This window comes from Cebus imitator, unplaced genomic scaffold (genome assembly GCF_001604975.1).
Source record: "Cebus imitator isolate Cc_AM_T3 unplaced genomic scaffold, Cebus_imitator-1.0 Scaffold324, whole genome shotgun sequence".
Classification (NCBI taxonomy): Eukaryota; Metazoa; Chordata; class Mammalia; order Primates; family Cebidae; genus Cebus; species Cebus imitator.
In genome coordinates this window covers 1,936,519-1,948,820 of record NW_016107639.1, presented here as the reverse complement: position 1 = coordinate 1,948,820, position 12,302 = coordinate 1,936,519, and the positions used below count along the sequence as shown (strand labels likewise).

The following is a 12,302-nucleotide window of genomic DNA, read 5'->3' as shown; positions in this document are numbered from 1 at the left end:
TCTTTGTGGCAATTGTGAATGGAAGTTTATTCTTGATTTGGCTCTCTTTAAGTCTGTTATTGGTGTATAGGAATGCTTGTGATTTTTGCACATTGATTTTGTATCCTGAGACTTTGCTGAACTTGCTTATCAGTTTCAGGAGGTTTAGGGCTGAGATGATGGGGTCTTCTAGATACACAATCATGTCGTCTGCAAATAGAGACAATTTGAATTCCTCCTTTTCTATTTGAATACCCTTTATTTCTTTTTCTTGCCTGATTGCTCTGGCTAGAACTTCCAGTACTATATTGAATAGGAGTGGTGAGAGAGGGCATCCTTGTCTAGTGCCAGATTTCAAGCAGAATGCTTCCAGTTTTTGCCCATTCAGTTGATATTGGCTGTTGGTTTGTCATAAATAGCTTTGATTATTTTGAGATACATTCTGTCAATACCTAGTTTGTTGAAGGTTTTTAGCATAAAGGGCTGTTGAATTTTGTCAAAGGCCTTCTCTGCATCAATTGAGATAATCATGTGGTTTTTGTCTTTTGTTCTGTTTATGTGGTGAATTACGTTTGTAGACTTGCGTATGTTGAACCAGCCTTGCATCCCCAGGATGAATCCTACTTGACCATGGTGGATAAGCTTTTTGATGTGCTGTTGCAATCGGCTTGCCAGTATTTTATTGAAGATTTTTGCTTCTATGTTCATAATGGATATTGGCCTGAAGTTTTCTTTTCTTGTTGAGTCTCTGCTGGGTTTTGGTATCAGGATGATGTTGGTCTCATAAAATGATTTGGGAAGGATTCCCTCTTTTTGGGTTATTTGGAATAGTTTCAGAAGGAATGGTACCAGCTCTTCTTTGTATGTCTGGTAGAATTCGGCTGTGAACCCATCTGGACCTGGGCTTTTTTTGGGTGGTAGGCTCTTAATTGCTGCCTCAACTTCAGACCTTGTTATTGGTCTATTCAGGGCTTCGATTTCTTCCTGGTTTAGGCTTGGCAGGAGGCAAGTGTCCAGGAATTTATCCATTTCTTCCAGGTTTACTAGTTTATGTGCATGGAGTTGTTTGTAATAATCTCTGATGATGGTTTGAATTTCTGTGGAATCTGTGGTGATATCCCCTTTATCGTTTTTTATTGCATCTATTTGGTTATTCTCTCTTTTCTTTTTTATTAATCTGGCTAGTGGTTTGTCTATTTTCTTGATCTTTTTGAAAAACCAGCACCTGGATTTATTGATTTTTTTGAAGGGTTTTTTTTTGTCTCTATCTCCTTCAGTTCTGCTCTGATCTTAGTTATTTCTTGTTTTCTACTAGGTTTTGATTTTTTTTTTTTATCTTGCTCCTCTAGCTCTTTCAATTTTGATGATAGGGTGTCAATTTTAGATCTCTCCTTGCTTTTCATGTGGGCACTTATTGGTATACATTTTCCTCTAGAGACTGCTTTAAATGTGTCCCAGAGATTCTGGTATGTTGTGTCTTCATTCTTGTTGGTTTCAAAGAACATCTTTATTTCTGCCTTCATTTCATTGTTTATCCAGTCAACATTCAAGAGCAAGTTGTTCAATTTCCGTGAAGCTGTGCGGTTCTGAGTTAGTTTCTGAATTCTGCGTTCTAACTTGATTGCACTGTGGTCTGACAGACTGTTATGATTTCCATTCTTTTGCATTTGCTGAGGAGTAATTCACTTCCAATTATGTGGTCAATTTTGGAGTAGGTATGATGTGGTGCTGAGAAGAATGTATATTCTATGGATTTGGGGTGCAGAGTTCTGTAAATGTCTATTGGGTTTTCTTGTTCCAGGTCTGAGTTCAAGTCCTGGATATCTTTATTAATTTTCTGTCTGGTTGATCTGTCTAATATTGACAATGGGGTGTTAAAGTCTCCCACTATTATTGTGTGGAAGTCTAAGTCTCTTTATAAGTCATTAAGAACTTGCCTTATGTATCTGGGTGCTCCTGAATTGGGTGCGTATATATTTAGGATCATTAGTTCTTCTTGTTGCATTGATCCTCTTATCATTATGTAATGTCCTTCTTTGTCTCTTTTGATCATTGTTGCTTTAAAGTCTATTTTATCAGAGATGAGAATTGCAACTCCTGCTTTTTTTTTGCTCTCTATTTGCTTGGTAAATCTTCCTCCATCCCTTTATTTTGAGCCTTTGTGTATCCTTGCATGTAAGATGGGTTTCCTGGATACAGCACACCGATGGGTTTTGGCTTTTTATCCAATTTGCCAGTCTGTGTCTTTTGATTGGGGCATTTAGTCCATTTACATTTAGGGTTAATATTGTTATATATGAATTTGATACTGCCATTTTGATGCTATCTGGCTGTTTTGCCCATTAGTTGATGCAGATTCTTCATTGTGTTCATGCTCTTTACCATTTGGTATGTTTTTGGAGTGGCTGGTACTGGTTGTTCCTTTCTATGTGTAGAGCCTCTTTCAGGAGCTCTTGTAAAGCAGGCCTGGTGGTGATGAAATCTCTGAGTACTTGCTTGTTCGCAAAGGATTTTATTTTTCCTTCACTTATGAAGCTTAGTTTGGCTGGATATGAAATTCTGGGTTGAAAGTTCTTTTCTTTAAGGATGTTCAATATTGGCCCTCACTCTCTTCTGGCTTGTAGGGTTTCTGCTGAGAGATCTGCTGTGAGTCTGACGGGGTTCCCTTTGTGGATAACCCGATCTTTCTCTCTGGCTGCCCTTAGCATTTTCTCCTTCATTTCCACCCTGGTGAATCTGACGATTATGTGCCTTGGGGTTGCTCTTCTTGAGGAATATCTTTGTTGTGTTCTCTGTATTTCCTGGACTTGAATATTGGCCTGCCTTGCTAGGTTGGGGAAGTTTTCCTGGATGATAACCTGAAGACTATTGTCCAGCTTGGATTCATTCTGTTTGTCACATTCAGGTACACCTATCAAACGTAGATTAGGTCTTTTCACATAGTCCCACATTTCTCGGAGACTTTGTTCATTCCTTTTTACCCTTTTTTCTCTAATCTTGCCTTCCCGTTTTATTTCATCCTTTCTTCTGCTTGGTCAATTCAGCTGTTGAATCTTGTGCATGCTTCGCGAAGTTCTTGTGTTGTGTTTTTCAGCTCCATCAATTCACTTATTTTCCTCTTTAAGTTGTCCATTCTTGTTAGCATTTCGTCAAATCTTTTTTCAAGGTTCTTAGTTTCTTTGCATTGGGTTAGAACATGTTCTTCTAGCTCACAGAAGTTTCTTACTACCCACCTTCTGAAGTCTGACTCTGTCATTTCATCACACTCGTTCTCCCTCCAACCTTGTTCCCTTGCTGGTGAGGAGTCGTGATCCCTTGTAGAAGGAGAGGTGTTCTGGTTTCAGGTGTTTTCATCCTTTTTGCGCCGGTTTCTTCCCATCTTTGTGGATTTATCCACCTGTCATCTTTGTAGTTGCTGACTTTCAGATTGGGCCTCTGAGTGGACGTCCAGTTTGTTGACGATGAAGTTATTTGTGTTTCTTAGTTTTCCTTCTAACAGTCTGGTCCCTCTGCTGTAGGACTGCTGAGGTCCATTCCAGGCCCTGCTTGCCTGGGGATCACCTGCAGCAGCTGCAGAATAGTGAGGGTTGCTACCAGTTTCTTCTGCTATCTTTGTCCCAGAGGGATACCCACCAAGTGTCAGTCTGATATCTCCTTTATGAGGTGACTCTTTGGATATATGGGGGTCAGGGAGCTGCTTGAGGCGACAGTCTGTCCTTTATAGGAGCTCAAGTGCTGAGCTGTGAGCTCCGTTGTTCATTCAGAGCTGCTGGGCAGGTACGTTTAGGTCTGCTGCAGCAGAACTCATAAACCCCTTTTTTTCCCCAGGTGCTCTGTCTCAGGGATTTAGGGCTTTATGAGTTTCCATTGTTCTGCTACCTTTTTTTCAGGGCTTCCCTGCCCAGCAAGGAGGCAGCCTAGTCACTGTCTGCCTGCAGAGGCTTTGCTGAGCTACTGTTGGCTCTGCCCAGCTGCTGTGTGATCTTCCCTGCAGTCCTATTTATGTGGGTCTAGTTAGAACTGCCTCGGCAATGGTGGCCCACCTTTGTAATGGCAGACTCTGTCTGTACTGGCAGGTTGCCTCTGCAACGGTGGGCTGCCTCAGCAATGGCGGACTACCTCTGTAGTGGTGGAGTGTTTTGGTAATGGCGGACACCCCCTCACCCACAAAGCTGGACTGTCCTTGGTTCAGCTGTCCTTGCTGTGAAACTCTCAACCCAGAGCATTTCCAATTGCTGTTTATTTTTGTGGGAGTGGGACCAGCTGCACCTGATCACCTGGCTCCCTGACTCAGAGCCTTTTTTTTTTTTAGTTGAATGGTCGACTCTCTCCCAGGTGTTCCAGTCACCTATTGAAAAGTCACCAGGATCTGTGTGATTTCCCATGTGGCAACTCGCTGTGCTGGCTGAAACAGTGGCACTGAGATTCGTGGCGCTTTTTTTTTGCCCAGGAATCTCCTGGCCTGGCTCCCTGTTTCAGTCCCCTTTTTAATCAGATGAATGGGTGACTCTGCCTTCCCGGGGCTCCAATCACCAGCTAAAAGGGCACCTGGACCAGTGTATTTTGTACAGAGAGCCGCTGCACTGGGGCACCGGCAAAGCAGCCGTGCTGGCCAGAACAGCCACGCTGGTGACCCGTGGGGCTCCTCCGCCTGGGAATCTCCTGGTCTATGGGCAATCCATCTGGAAATGCGGCATCCAGTCACCCTCTGTGCTTTCACTGGGAGCTGTAATCCTGAGCTGTTCCTAATCGGCCATCTTGGATCTTCCTCCTGTTACTGGATTTTAGTTTAACTCCATTGTGGTCTGAGAGCAGACATTGCCTGATTTCTACTTGATATGGTTTGCCTCTGTGTCCCCATCCAAATCTCATCTGAAATTTGTAATCTTCACAATTGAGATGAGATTTGGGTGGGGACACAGAGCCAAACCATATAAAACAGAAATCAGGCAATGTCTGCTCTCACCCAGGGAAGGACCTGGAGGGAGGTGATTGGATCATGGGGGTGATTTTCCCCATGCTGTTTTCATGGTAGTGAGTTCTCACAAGATCTGATGGTTTAAAGTGGTGGCACTTCCTCCTTCACTCTTTCTCTCTCCCCCGCTACCATGTAAGACATACCTTGCTTCCCCTTTGCCTTCCACCATGGTTTTATGTCTCCTGAGGCCCCCCCCAGCCATGTAGAACTGTGTCAGTTAAACCTCTTTTCTTTACAGATTACGCACTCCCTGGTAGCTCATTTATAGCCGTGTGAAATGGACTAATTCACAAGAACGTAGTCAATCGTGGTGAATGTTGCAGGTGGGCTGAAGAATGTTCTGCTGTGGGATGAGGCAGAGTCTAGAGCTGTCAATTATGTTCTGTTGGTTGATGGTGTTATTGAGTTTGACTATATCATTACTGATTTCTTTTTTTTTTTTTTTGCCTATTTTTTTTTTTTTTTTTTTTTTTTTTTTTTTTTTTTTTTTTTTTTTTTTTTTTGCCTACTGGACCTATCCATTTCTGGTAGAGAAATATTGAAGTTTCTAACTATAATCGTAGATTCATCTATTCCTCCTGGCATTTCTGTCCTTATGTAGATTCATGCTCTGTTGGCAGCCACACCCACTGTAAGAACTCTTATATCTGTTTGGAGAATTGACTCTTTCATCATTATGGAACGCCCTGCCTCATCCCTGACCCTCTCCCACTCTTAAGTGTGCTGTCTGAAATTAACGTAGTGACTCCCACTTCTTATTATGAGCAAGGTATAAATCTCTCCATCCAGTTACTTTTCATCTGCATGTTCCTATATTTCAAGTGTGTTTCTTGTAGTCATAATTGGGTCTTGTTTCCCAGACAGTCTGTCTTTTAATTGGTACATCTTCATTTTTCACATTCAAGATGATTGTGGATTCAGTTGGATTAATAGCTACCATGTCTGGTACCGTTTTCTATTTGTTGCCCGTGTTCTCTGTTCCTTCTTTTGTCTTCTGCTCTTTTTCTGTCCTTTGTGGTTTTAACTGAGTATTTCCTATGATTCTATTTTCTCTCCTTTCTTAGCATGTCAGTTATAGTTTTTTTTTTAAAAAAAAAAAAAAACGTTTTTTAGTGGTTATCCTAAATTTTATAACATACAGCTAATCCAGGCCCATTTTCAAATACTATACCACTTCATGAGTAGTGTGACGCCTTATACCAGCAAAGTCACTTAACTGTTTCCCTTCTATCCTTTGTGTCATTGCCGCGATTGGTTTCACTTACATATAAACACACCTGGGCGTGCACATGTATAACATGTAAGCACACCTAGCTATGCATGTTTATGTAACATAGGTAAGCATACATGCTTAACATATGTAGGCACACATGATCGAATGCATTGTTGCCATTATGACTTTGGACACTCGTGTCTCTGAGATTGGTGGAGAATTGGAAAAGTGTTCTTTTCTCCCTTTGCTTTTTCCTCCTCTAACACTCTGTCTTTGGCCCTGAGCATTATTCTTTCTCTCTGAAGAGCTTCCTTTAGAATCTCTCCCAGAGCAGGTTTACTGACAACTCATTCCCCCAAGTTTTGTTTTTCTGAGAAAGTCTTTTTTCTCTTTCAATTTAAAGGTTAATTTCATAGGGAACAGAATTCTAGGTTGGCTGTATTTTTTCTTTTCTCAACACTTTAAATGTTTCATTCGTTCTCTTCCTGCATGTGTGACCTCCAAGAAGTCAGGTGAAGCATGCGTCTCTGCTCCTCTGCCCCCGAGGAGTGTGCGTGCCCAGCTTGTCACTCCTTCATTCACTTTGACCCCAAGTTGTCCCGTAACTGATTTTGGAGGACAGAGGGGATGTCACCTGGTTCCTGTCTGCAGGAGCTCTAAGTCCAACAGCAAGGGGGACCCACCACACGGAACGAGGGGAGCTGCAGTGTGGGGGATGTGGATGGGTCATCCCCGAGGGTCTTCTCAGCAAGGCTCTCGTGCGGAACTGAGGCCAGCCGGAGGGCAGGGCCAGGCATGCGCACCAGCTCCCCCTTGGCCCCTCCCACAGCATGGCTTGCCCTCCCAAACACAGCAGCTCACGGCAGCACAACAGTAATCACGGAGGCTAGCGTGAGGGCAAGCCCGTGGGTGGACCCTGCACCACTCTGAGACTCGCATGGGTTAGCACTTGGGTAGCTCCTGCCAGCACCCCCACAGGTTTCTCAGGGCAAGGGATGGGCCTGTGTGGGTTTGGGAAGGGCAGTGTGCAAGGAGCTGAGACAGGTGCATTCAAGTCCTGCTCCCGCACGGGTGAGGGTGGTGTCTGGAGGTGGGGGCCAGGGCCTGGGGGCCTGTGCTCCTCGCCATCCCCCAGCAGGGTGGATGTAATGTCCTGGCCTGCAGTTCTGCTCCCACTGCCTGGGTCCTCAGGCGCGCACGGAATCCTGAACTTTCACTCCCCTGGGCGGTGCATGGCTAGAGAGGCCCAGGGTCTGCGCTCACTGTGCCCTGAGGTCCCTGCCAAGGCATCATCTTGTCACGCACCCTCCCTTCAGAGTTCAGGAAGCTGAGGCAGGGGAGGCTGATGTTGCTGGAGGTCGCAGACTTTGGAGTGGCAGAGCCGTGCAGGTTCCATCTGCCCACAGAGCCACCTTCACCTCCCTCCCCTGTGGGGCCCCAGAAGGGCTGCAAGGCCGGGGAACCCATCGCGGGGGTGGGAGTTCCAGGATCTTGATGCCAGGGCCCAGGGAGGAAGAGGGGACCCACAGACTGCTCCAGGCTCCACCACTCCCTGGGAAGTGCAGGGAAGCCGAAGCGCAGTTCACAGAGGGTCTCGGGCGTGATGGAGAGCGAGACATGGCGGCGGGGACGGGGCGGCCAGCATGTCCTCCCCTCTGCCCTAGGACCAGCTGTCTGCCTGCGGCTTTTACAAGGAAACACAAAGCAGGAAGTAAGTGCAAAGCAATTGCTGTCCTAGGGCGGCCCCCGCCAGCACCCTGAACTCCGCCAAGCGGTAAACTTTAATAGTCCTGTTTTCCTCACTTTCCTGAGTGTCCGTCAATAGATTTTTCAGGGTCGTGGCAGTCCAGGTCCTTGGCGAGGGAGGGCTGAAGCGGGATGGAGGGCAGGACATTTATCTTGGGACCATGTGGGGCAGATGGCTGGGGATCAGAGTGAAGGTGCCAGGCTGCAGGGAGCTGAGGGGGCAAGGATCTGCCAAGGCTGCTCTGTGTGGTCCTGAGAGCCCACATGGTCTGCAGCCAGTGACCTCCCCACTGTCAGAGCCAAGTAGAGCACTCTTGGAGTGACCATGAGGGATCTATTTGTACCCACTGTTCCAAACAGGATTAAAGTGGTTCTCAAAATGCAGGCCCAACTTTTCATCCTGACGTGTCCTGAGCCTGCCTCTCCCAGCTGCTCCCCAAAAATCCTGAAGGAAGGGGCAGACGATGAAGAGCTTGGAAAGGCGGCAGGAGGGGGGCAGACATGTCAAAATCCCAGGCCTGGGGCAACAAGCAGCTCAGAAACAGCACTGAGCTGGGGCTCCAGAGGAGGGAGACCAAGGCCGGCCTGTCCGAGTTGGGACTGGCAACAGAGGCGGGCGACCCATGGCATCGTCCTCTGATGGAACCCAAGCCTCTCCTGCAGCACCGGGCTGGCCAGGAGCTCCTCCAGCACTAAGTGGACAGGAAAGCCCGTTCTGTGCGCTGATCCCATGTTCTCAGGGGAGCCCGTTCCGTGTGCTGATCCCGTGTTCTCAGGGGAGCCCATTCCGTGCGCTGATCCCGTGTTCTCAGGGGAGCCCGTTCTGTGCACTGATCCCGTGTTCTCAGGGGAGCCTGTTCCGTGCACTGATCCCGTGTTCTCAGGGGAGCCTGTTCCGTGAGCTGATTCCATGTTCAGAGGATCCCATTCTGTGTGCTGATTCTGTGTTCAGAAGATTCCATTCCATGCACTGATCCTGTGTTCTCAGGAGAGCCCATTCCGTGCACGGATCCTGTTCCATGTGCTGACCCCGTGTTCTCAGAGGAGCCTGTTCCATGCGCTGATTCCATGTTCAGAGGATTCCATTCCGTGCACTGATCCCGTGTTCTCAACAGAGCCTGTTCTGTGCGCTGATCCTATGTTCAGAGGATCTCGTTCCGTGTGCTGATCTTGTGTTCTCAGGGGATCCCGTTCCGTGCACTGATTCTGTGTTCTCAGAAGTGGCCATATCTTTCCTCAATTCTGCTTGCTAATTTTTCTATTTCCTTTGACACCTCACTGGGTCTTCCCTGAGCTCTTGTTTAAGAGAGATGACGGGATGGCCGTCTCTGTCCTGTGCTCGCACGGCCCCCATTTCCGTTTTCTTCTATTCTGGGGTAATTTTCTGATGGTGTGAGCTGTTTGCCATTTGTTTTTCCTTGTTTTTGGTGGTAACTGTGTATAGATCATTTTTATTACCTTTGAATATGGTACATTTGCTACAGACTTTCCCTTTGCAAAAGGCCCATGTGGGAGACAGGTCAAAGCCATTCTGGAATCGCAGGGACACCCGTGGTTCTCAGCAACAGCCTCATACACACATCTGTGCACAGGATGGGCCTGCTTGTGGGCGTGTCCTGGAAGTTTCCTGGGCAGGCCTCATGTCCTTGTCACTCTGTGGTGTGAAATGGGGTCCCAAGATGGCCAGGTTGCCAGTCCATGCCCCTGATCCCACCTCTCCATGCCAGGGGCGGTGGGCTCTGAGGCCAGGGAGGTTCAATGTCCAGTGTCCGCTCTGAGAGCTCCTGGGGCAGGGCCCTCCTCAGCCATCCCCATGTCTCAGTGGAGTCTTTCTGCTGCTGTGGGCCCTCCTCTGTGCTGAGTGCTCCCAGCCTTTCTTAGCTTGCTCAAAAATGATGTCAGCATGTCCCTTCGCTACATCGATCAAATACATCAATTCACTCTAAATATGGCTCCGTGATTCTCAGCAAGACATGCGTGGCCTTTACAAAATGCTGGGGTGGAGAAGCCTGGGTGGGCTCACCAACCCCTGCCCTGAGCCTCCCGGGTCCAGGACCCCGGCCGGAGTCCAACTGCTGGGTCTGGCCACAGCGGCCGCTCTTCCCACACGCAGGCTGGGCATACAGGAGCCCCGCCCATTGCAGCAGGCCTCTGGTTGGTAGGGGCAGTGGCACCCTCAGCCCTCCCCGGGGCTGACAGCAGCAGGGCAGCCTTCCTCCTCTCTGGCTGCAGCCCTGCCAACTTTCACTTTCTTGTCTCACCTCCACAGTCTGTTGTTTACGGGATCAGTTCCCACAGAAGCTGCCTGTACTTGGAGCCTGACCCCAGGTTGCTTCTGTGGAGCTCCCAAGATGCGTGGGGCTGGGCATCAGAGAGAACTGCCAGGGCAAAGTCCCACCTGCCAAAGGGTGCCGGGCCTGTTCAGGACCTTGGGTGGGCCTTGAGCAGTGTGTGCCCTGCTTACCTCATTCAGAAAAGACTGAAGAGAATCACCCGAAATCCCACAGCCTGAGAACCCAGGCTTGTGGGGTCAAAAGGTTCCAGGAAGCTGTGGCAGGCCTGTCCTCCTGGGCCACAATGTGTGCTTGTGCCCAGGTCGGTGGTGAGGCCGCAGTGGCCCGAGGCTGCCTTTGCAAAGTAATATGGACCTTCATTTTCTCATGGCCACGGCCCAGAGGGGTCTGCAGCAGTCTGCGAGGGGAAAGAGCGCAGCTCTGCCCTTTGGGGAGATGGCGGCAGCTCCCTGAGAAAAGATGCGTCTGTTGGCTGCATCCAGATCTGGCCAGGGCCCCGAGGAAGGACAGTGACGGAAACTGCTGGAGGAGTGTGGGAGTGGAAACATTCAGGCCTCCACCCTCCTGTGTGGCAGACGCCCCCATACCCCCTGTTCAGCCTCCACCCTCCTGCGTGGCGGACGCCCCACATATGCACTGGTTCTAACGCCACTCTGTGCACGTGAACAGAGTGTGGTGTGGGTGTTGGCTATGCATGGCATGGCCACACACCCCTGCCAGGTGTTTGCATGGCATGGCAGGCCCAGCAGCTCTGCGAGATCTGCTCACTCCCAAGCAGGGACCCCAAGGCTCCAGTGGCACCACGCAGAGGTCCAGGGCAGCCCAATTCCGGGGACGTCCCAATGGAAGAGGCGAGCAGGGGCCACTGGCAGCCATTACAACAGTGATTCGAAAATGCACAGGGCCAGGCCCGCCCTCAGGGCCTCTTGCTTGGCCAATGACTTTCCTCCCTCATGGCAGGGGTTTATTCTCTGGAACGGGTGTTCTTGCCCGCAGCACCGTGCACATTTTGGAAGGGATGCATCTGAGGTGGGGCTGCCCTGGGAACTGCTAGGTGCTGAGTGACGTCCCCACGCCCCACCCCTTGACGCCAGGGGCACCCGCCTTGTGACTGTGCCAGCCATAGAGGCCTTCAGACACGGCCACGTGTTCCCTGGGACAGACCCACCATGCTGGGCATGCCAGGCATCCCCTACGAGGCGGCCACCTCCTCCCACATCTCCCCACTCTTCCCCGTCTCCCCCAGTGCCTGTGGGATTGAGGGCCCATGTGAGACTTTTGTGTTCTCCTCCCTAACTCAGAAAGGTCTGCTTCAAACCTGAGAAATGACTGCAGAGCGGCTGTAAAATCCAAACCCTCCCCTCAGGCCTGGAGGAAAAATGAGCCACTTCCATTTCTTGGCGCATTTGCTGTGAGCCTTGGACAAGCTCCCAGGGTCTGGCCTCCGCCCAGGCAGCCGGCCGGCCCCTCCCAGGGGCCTCCCCGTCGGGCTTCCTTGTTCTAAATGGAGGTGGAGACGCCACAGCAAACACAGTGATGGGGTGCGAGGGTTTTCAGAGTGGGCCCCACCTGACGCTGGGAGAGACGGGGGTTTCTCGATGTTGCCGGAATAGCCGTGTTGTAAAGGCTGCGTCTGTTGTGCTGCATCTGGAGGGGCAGCTTTGCGGCTTAGCATGTCGGTTTTCTACAAATACCATTTCTACTGCAGAAATGCCTCGGGTGCGTGTGGAGTCCAAAATAGAACGTCTAGACAAACTCCTACTGTCTGACCTTTGATGTGCTTCCTCATCCACCCGGCCGTGCCAAGCAGATCGGTGAGTAAGAGCAACTCCCTTCACACTCTGTCATAAAGGCCTGACGAGGCCCAGGCTGCGGTGATGAATTTCAGTCTGGCTGCACCCCCACCTGCAGGGCTCCCACGTGGCTTCCCGGTGCGCTGTGTGCCTGGGTCGCCTTGAACTAATTTCAAGTCGGAGTCCAAAAGCCAAGGACTGCCAGAAAACAGAACTCGCTTTCAGCTGGCAGGGCCAGAGTTTACACAAAACGTGAAGAGGGAGGCTGCAGGCAGCTCTGGAGATGACAGCATAGAAGT

At 49.4% G+C, this 12,302-nt stretch overlaps 1 long non-coding RNA gene across 1 annotated transcript in view; it reads left to right on the top strand.

Moving 5' to 3' along the window:
• LOC119467735 overlaps nt 1-12,019 on the top strand; it is a 68,347-nt gene extending 56,328 nt beyond the window's left edge. The window contains exon 3 of the long non-coding RNA XR_005196337.1: nt 11,919-12,019. This is a non-coding gene — a long non-coding RNA (uncharacterized LOC119467735). The remainder of the gene's footprint in view (nt 1-11,918) is intronic.
• Nucleotides 12,020-12,302: the final 283 nt, after the last annotated feature.